The following is an 8,639-nucleotide window of genomic DNA, read 5'->3' on the forward strand; positions in this document are numbered from 1 at the left end:
GGACATAGATCTGGTCTCCCGGGAGTAAATGTTGCTTGTGTTGATCGTCGGTTGCCTTGCCGCTTACTCCTGTAGTCTGTTAGTGAGAAGACACAACCTGTGAAGATATAATCTTGACACTGTTGGTTTAAGCACTAAGGTACTCCCTAAACTCCTCACCTAGGACATCTGCAGTCTTATGTGCATCTGATGCAGTGCGTGCAGGTGAGAGAGGTGTACGTAGCCTACGCCCGTCATGATTTCTTGGGGGCACAAATAATGTTCTTTTCCTAGCTGATTTCTCAAATAAAACAGTGCTAGGGTCAGACAATAGCACCACAACCTTTTAAAAATCATTGCATATCTTCGCCATCCAGACCTTAAAGAACCAATTTAACAATTCCACAATCTGTTTGGCCTGCAGGTTGTATACTGAGCACAACCTGTGATTGATTCCCAAAAGCAATGTAATTTCTGCAAACAAGGCATTTAATAAGTGTGTTCCATTGTCAGAATTTGAGACCTCGCAAATTCCCCACCATGGAAATTCTTCCATCGTCAGAAATCCTGCAGCAGACTTAGCATCATGATGCCTGCAGGGACCAACCTCAAGCCACCGGGAGAATGGACGGACAATAAGAATGAGGTACTAATAATTGTTGCACCTTGTGATCATATCCACAAAGTCTATATGGAGCTCCCCGAATGGCCCAGAGACTTCCCATACTGGCCTGATGGTGTTTCTGGGATTTAATTCTTTGCAAACTACACAATTTCCTACAAACCTACGTACCTGTGCCTGAAGGTTCGGTATAAAACATTCTTCCTGGAGCTCTGCTGCAATTTGTCATCAAGAAGTGTGCAACGGGTAATGTTTTTGCACTAGAACCTCAAGGAGCAGCTCTAGGGGCAGTACTACCTTCCCCGTCAACTCCTCAACTCCTGTCTCCACAGCAAATCCATAGGCAAGAGGTGTAAGGAACTCATGGTGGCAACAGTAAAGACAGACACAAGTGATCACAGTTCAAAAACATCTAATCTACACCTAAATCTAAGATTGGAGCAAGCTACAGCCATCAAATAATAATAAGGGAGTCCTAGTGGCATCTTCCCAAATAAAAGGGCATGTACTAAAAATAAACTATTGCCAATCCCTACAACTTAATACAAAAAGAGTGTGGGATAGCGTTCACAAGAAAGAAAGAAGTGTTCACAAATGATAAGTCAGGATGTTATAGCCAGGGTCTTCCATCCCCACATTTTGAGCATGGGACAAAAGAAGGACTCCTGAGTGTAGCACACTCTTGAGCTTTCCCAACACAAGACGACAGTTCCGTTCTCAAGTATCAGGATCTTTGGTAGTTAAGTCTCTTTTCTACAAAATGTCTTTTGCCTCCGAGGATCTGATGCTTTCAAAATAATAAAACAAAAAGTTCCTTTCTGTATTTATGGTGGGTGAAGGCTTTTCACCGACGGATCCACCTCTTCCGGACTCAGATCCCTCTCGAATAGCAGCCTCTCTCTGTCGGGTTCACTATGACTTTCTTTCGCAGGATTTAATCTATTTCATTACATTGGTTGATGGTTTTCCCCTCTGGGTTCCCCTCTTCCGGGATCAGACCCCTCTTGAATGTCAGCCTCCCTCTGTCGGGTTCACTATGGCTTTTTCCGGCTGTACTTTGGGTGTTGAATTTTCACCCCTGCATCCCCCTCATTTGGGCTCAGACCACTCCTGAATAGCAGCCTCCCTCTTTCAGGCTCACTCCAGCTTTTATTCCAAAGAGATTTCTCCTTTCGCATTCACAAGTCTTAATGGGCCTCATTACACGGTAGGCAGGAGGGATTTAACATTACTGGTAATGGAATACCGGTAACGTTAAATCCCCATGCCAATTACGCCGCTAAGTACTGTGCCACTAATAGCGGCAAGTCCGCGTGGCCACGACCCTCCTTCCCGTAAATAACACCATGCCGCTAATAGCACACCATCACAAGCCAAGCGGACATGCCTTTAGCGGCATGGTAAAGCCCCCAAAATCCCTTACCGCCATGGCACTAATACCGGCATCGCGAACCACCCGTTAAGAGAACTGAGCAGTGTTCCCACCTGCCACAGGTGGACACAATCAGCACAGGTGGAGGCAATGGAGACTGTGGCAGCACAAAAGGAGCACACCACACCCCTTCACACACCCCTTCCCACACCAAGATGGTCCCAATACTAGCAGCATTACATGGGCTGGAGGACATGATTGCAGTGCAGCAGCAACAACAACAGGCAGCACAGAGGAGACGCAGGAGGAGGAGGGCAAGACAGGCACAGCAAGCACCACCACGGCACCTAGTCATACCACAGAGGCAGCCACCAATCCCCAGAAACAGAGCCAGTCCATTTAACCTAACCCCTGAGCAGATACACACCCTGTACCGTATGGACCAGGATACCATCACCAGCATTGTGGACATGATACATGATGACATTGTGAGCCTCACAGACATCAGAACTGCCATCCCCCCTCTACTAAAGGTGGTGACTGTGCTCCACTTCCTGGCCACAGGCACCTACCAGCATACAGTGGGGCACATGCATGGCATCTCACAACCAGTATTCTCACGCACGCTGAACCAGGTACTCGATGCCCTCGTGAGGCATGCACCTGAACACATATTCATGCCACGGACTGCCCAGGAGATTGCAAACACCAAAGTTGGCTTCTATTCACTGGCAGGCATCCCAAGTTGCATTGGGGCCATCAACTGTACCCATGTGGAATTGGTGGTCCCACATCACAATGAAGTTGTGTACCGAAACAGGAAGCAATTCCACTCCATCAATGTCCAAATGGTATGTGACGCCAACAAGATAATCACACATTGTTGTGCCCATTTCCCCGGATCAACCCATGATTCCATGGTCCTGTGGAACTCAACCATCCCACGCTACATGGAGCGACAAGCCGGACAACGTTTGTGGCTTCTTGGTGAGTAGCAGGGCAAAAACATGGCAGTGTGATTGGGGGGGGGAGATACATGCTCCAACTGGGTATGATTTGGGGGGGGAGATACATACTCCAACTGGGTGTGATTGGGGGGGGGAGATACATACTCCAACTGGGTGTGATTTGGGGGGGGAGATACATACTCCAACTGGGTGTGAATGGGGAGGGGGAGATACATACTCCAACTGGATGTGATTGGGGGGAGGAGATACATACTCCAACTGGGTGTAGCTTGTCGTCCGTAGGACAAATGCACATACCGATGTACGCCAATGTCCATCTAGGAAGGCCGCAATGTACCTGAGATGAACCGACATGCAAGTATAAGCTACACAACATAGAGAACAATCTAGGTCTAGAAACATTAAACATCCATCCACATCCACATTGCACAACATTCAACACCACAAAATACACAAATCTCCTACATGCCGTCAAGATAGTCATACAGAATCAGCGCAGCCCAACCACAATAATGCAATGTGCCCGTGAATGCATGCAAAGGGATCACCCCTACCCATAGCATTGTACCACGCACCTATAGCACCACTGAAGTGATGCCTCTCAGCATGGCAACATAAATGTTTGAATGGCAGTACACTAGCAGTGTGGTACCAATTCTGCCTGGGCCCAGGGACATGTAAGACCTGGCCTCACCCAGGACACGTCAATTACTGTTGGAGGCATTAATGGGGCATGTTCACTTGCAGGATCGAGCTCAAATTTGCACATTGCAGTCACACAGATCATCTGCATGCATGCTGTTAATTGTGGACTTCAATCACAATGCAAAGTCAATTTGTGTGATATGAACAGGCCGCTCTTCAGGTGAACAGTAACCAGACCCCATTCGTCCCCCCATACAGGTGATGTCGGCTATCTCCTGAAGAGGTGGCTCCTTACCCCTGTACGGAACCCACAGAACAGGCACGAAGAGGACTACAATTGTGCACATACCCGTACCCGCGTTGTGATCGAGCAGACTTTTGGCCTTTTGAAGACACGGTTTAGGTGCATTAGCATGTCAGGTGGCGCTCTCCTGTATGGCCATGAGAAGGTGGCCAAGATCACCATGGCATGTGTCATGCTGCACAATATGTGTATCAGACGGAATGTGCCACTGCCCCCTGACGTAGAAATAGAAGCACCTGATGAGGATGATGATGGTGATGAGGATGGAGTTGACGGGGATGCAGGTCATGCAAGATGGGATGGCCAGGAGGGACCTGCTGTGAGACAGCATCTGATCAACCAAATATTCTGAGTAACATGTTTTCTTTTTGTAGGAATGGATATGGGTAGTAATGCACTGGTGTCTGCTTGGAAGCACACAATGGGCCCTGTCACCAATAAAGTACACATACACAATGTAGAAGTCCAATCCTGTGTATAGATCAAACACCAGTGTATTAAGAAATGTAAAGATGTAAAAGTGCATGTCCCCAAACATCCCACCACCCTTCCCCCATCCCCCACAACAGTCCAAAAACACCCTTCCCCCTAGCCCCCACAACAGTCCAAGAACACCCTTCCACCCACCCCCACAACAGTCCAAGAACACCCTTCCCCCACCCCCACAACAGTCCAAAAACACCCTTCCCCCCAAACCTCACAACAGTCCCTTATGTGTCTTGCACAATGTTGTTGTCCAGCTATGCACGTGGAAGCTTGACCATGCAGTCCCTATTCGCCATTGCCACCATCGGCATTAGGAGGCTGGCTAGATGTGTGCCTGGTGGTGCGTGTGGAGCGGTGTAGGGGGCTTGTCTGCCTCCAACTGGCGGGTGAGGAAGTGGCTGACTGTCCTGGTGGTGGTGGTGGTGGGAACTGGCGGTCCATTGCGTCCGCTATCCGCGTGAGGACATCCCTAAATTGCACAATCTCCCCACACAGCCTGTTGGTACAGGCCTCTATTGCCTCCCTGGAGTGCCTGGCTGTCTCTGTAATCTCCGCCCTGAGACGGGCAGTCTCCTCCACATGCTGCCCAACCAGCACAGTTATGTCCTCTTGGCGCTGGCTGATGCTGGCCAGGTTAAGGGAAGGTCAGAACTGTTGCGTTCTGGTGGTGTGGCTGCTGCGCCTTCCGATGCAACCAGGACAACTGGTGAAGCCACCGGTGGGCTACTGAAACCTCCCATGTTGTCCTCGCCAGGGACACTGGACCCAGGTGTCTGCTGTGGTGATGCCTCGGGTGTTCCAGGGAAGGTTGGGGTGTGCATCTCCATGTGGAAATCTGTCATATCCTCCACATCTGAGAGTGGCACTGTGGCTGCCACCTCTCCTGTGGAACTAGTTGCAGCTGAGGGTGGACCCTCCGTGGATGGGATCTGTGGTGGTGGGTTCACCTTAGGAGGTGGGGCAGTTGTTGCTGGTGTGGACAGTTGCATCTTGGCAGTGGCGCTCCACCGATGTTTGCCACTCTGCATGGGGACTCTTCTCCCTTTGCCCCTTGATGTTGTGGGGGTGTCCTCTGTGTCCTGTGGCCTTGATTTTTTACTCGCAGGGGGTGCCTGAGTTGCAGTGCCAGTATCCTCACTGTCTGTATGTGAGCCTGTCGGGGACAAAGAGGGGGATGGCATTGGTTACGGTTCTATGTACTTAATGCAGTATACATCAATAATGCAGTTGTGGGCATTTGGACTTCATTGGTAAGGATGCAGGTGATGTGTCTGCTTAATGGCTCATCCATGCATGGTTGTGTCTGGCACTTGTCTCTGGTGATGTGTGCATGAGTGTGTGTTTGGGTGTGACACTGACATGGCCAGGGTTGTATGCATCTGTGGATGTTTGGGCATCCATGAGGTGATTCTGGGCTCACATTTGGGGGGATCTGAAGATTCACAGTGCATACTTTCATGTGTACACTCGCCTCCATCTGAAGTAGTTGCCACGCTATGCTCCATTCTCCCGACTCCCTCTATTGATTCCACTCCAATCAGGTTGGCGCAGGTCTCTTCCACCTCCTTTAATTTAATCGGCGAATCAGATCCACCTGCTGTGGCTATGTTGTGGTTCGCAGACAGGATGCTTCTGACCCGGAGGCGGAGATCATCCCACTGCTTTCTGCACTCACGGACATTGCGGGTGGTGGTGCCCACTGCACTCACTTTCAAGGCAACCTCTGCCCAGATTGCCTTCTTTCGGATAAGGGTCTCCCGACGCATGTCGCTCGCAAATACCACAGCGGCATTAGCAGCAAGGGTCTGTGTGAGCATTATTAGCTCCTCCGTGGTGAATTTTTCCTTGTGGTGCCGGTCGGTGGTTTTCTTAATGGCCTTACACTGTATGGAGTACGACTTGAACTGCAGTTATGTCGTGTAGTTTCGGTGTTTTGGATGTGGTGTCCAAGGTTCTCCCTTCCCTCCCACCCGCACCATATTGAAAATGGATTTTCCTTCCCCTTCGCAGATTCAGTACATCTCTATTCATTATCTTATTCTTTTCTTGACTTTCTGTTTCTGGGGGATCGATTCAGAATTTCTTCTTCCCTTTCATTTGGTGCTTTTTCTTGCTCCACTTCTACTTCTTCTTCTTCCTGACTTCCACTCCCAGCTTCTTCAGCATCACTTTTCTGTTTCTCTGCTGGTTTCGCATCTACTTCCATCTCCTCCTCCTCCTCCTCTTCTTCATCTTCAGGCTTTTCGTCTCCCTTATCTTCATTCACATCTGGCTGGGGCTCATCCGTCTTTTTGTACTCTGCAGCACTGGACTGTTTCTTTCCAGAGAAACAGAAGAGAATGATGAGGAACACGGGCAAAGCCACTGTCAAAACATACACCACCCATAGCCAAGGTCTCTCCTCTGCAGCAGCCATCATCTGTCCAACCACACCAGGCTCCGAGGCTCCATCAGCAGCCTTTTTCAGGCCCCAGCCATCATTAGCCCAGTCATCAGCCACTGACCGGTCGTTGCAGATGATGAAGTTGTCAAAAAAGATTTCCGATGTCATGGACCACAATTCAAGCCCCACTGCACTAAATGGCGTCATCTTGAATGGTGTCAGATCTTCAAAGTAATCTGGGTTCTGAATCTTTCTGGGTTTCCAAACACCCTGGTAGTTTGGGTTGTCAATCATGGAGGGCTTCCATATTCCCTTGAAGTTGGGGTTGTCGACCTTTGGTCTCTGCCAGGTTCCACAGCCAGGAGCTGTTTCACACTTGGGATTTGCCACCTGGGGAGCCTCCCACTCGCCATCCATGTCTTCGTCCCAGTCCTCAAGTTTTTCAGCATCTGAATCAGCAACATATTCAGGCTCGTCATCCAACCAGCCTTCTGGTTTCACAGCACTGTCATCTGGGATATTGGCAGGTGCATCCTCATCCCAGTCTTCAGGCTTGACAGCATCAGGATCAGAGATCTTAGCCCTCTCGTCCCAGTCTTCTGGTTTTTGGTCTTCTGGATCCTCAATTTCCTTAGGTGGATTGACTGGGGGGCTCATGTCATTTAGCAGACTTCCACGGTTCACAACGGTCTGATCAATTAGGATTTCAAAGCTGTTATCTGGATTCAATACTAGTGTATACAGGCGAGTCTTTTTATCAGAGAGGTAGGCCTTGAGGTCTGCATCAGGGCGCTTGGAATGCTTTTCCTCATACTCTCCAGTTTTCAGATTCTTGTGCCGGAAGATGAAGTGCAATTTGTAATCCTCACCACATTTATCAGGGCCAAAATGATAGAATATGGGGTCTTGTCCTGGAATTGATCCAGATTCAAGTCTGCGGTCTTGGAAAGCAGTTTCACATAGGCACCACCGCACTCAATCCCATTTTGGAAGTTCACCTCGTACTGCACAATCAGTGGCTTGCTGTCAAAGACAAACGGTTTCTTCAGTCTGCTGGAGATGGCATGATGTTTTGCCCTGGTAACCAGCACAAGGCCTTTGTCACCTGGAAGCCTGCTATCCTTCATTTCTTGCACTTCCCATTTCCCATCATATTTTGCAATGTCTTCATCAATGTCTTCTTTCTTTGCTCTTGACAGAATCCATCCCTCCAGCGTTCCTTTGTCAAAGGACTCTGCGAAGTGGACATCTCCTGTTGGGACTGGTGCCTTGTAGTTGACCTTAGGTGCTGTAGGAGGCAAAACATCAGGCTGCAAGTCTTCTGGCTCATCTGAGACATAGTCCAAATCATCCTCAACACCCATCAAATCATCACTGTTCTCATCGTGGTGGTGATCGTCATGTTCGTGGTGATGGTCATGGTCATGGTGGTGATCGTGATCACCATGGGCCTGCACTATAATGGTTCCAAGTACAAGCAGGATCATGAACTGCAGCCACTTTGATGACATGGTCGCTTGAGGCCTCGGCTGCCACCCGCTCACAACCCAGCAACGGCTCCGACTTCCTTAGGCATGGCGAGGGTGTCCCTGTGGATTTCCAATTGCAAACTACTCAAAACAGGTCCAAGGGGCAGAGCATATCACCCTTTCAGTTCTCACCACTTTTGTCTTCCTCTTGCACTACCGCCCTGGGATAGCTGTCTCGTTGTTTGGTTTGCCTTGCTCTTTGTGTGCTCTCGTGCTCCACCTTTTATCCCTGTGGTGAAGGGAACAGGCCATCAGGTGTGTGTGGGTCTGGTCAATTGGCTGACATTGTTTGGCCCTTGTTTTGGGACATGTCAGATAAACAACTCTAGTGTTAGTCTGTTGTCTTTTGTT

The 8,639-nt window shown here is 49.3% G+C and overlaps 1 pseudogene; it reads right to left on the bottom strand.

Annotated features, from left to right (window-relative positions):
- Positions 1 to 6,362: 6,362 nt before the first annotated feature.
- On the bottom strand, positions 6,363 to 8,320 carry LOC138525641 (calnexin pseudogene; annotated as a pseudogene).
- Between the last annotated feature and the right edge of the window lie 319 nt (positions 8,321 to 8,639).

Source organism: Ambystoma mexicanum, chromosome 1q (assembly GCF_040938575.1).
Source record: "Ambystoma mexicanum isolate Mex_15411 chromosome 1q, UKY_AmexF1_1, whole genome shotgun sequence".
Lineage (NCBI taxonomy): Eukaryota > Metazoa > Chordata > Amphibia > Caudata > Ambystomatidae > Ambystoma > Ambystoma mexicanum.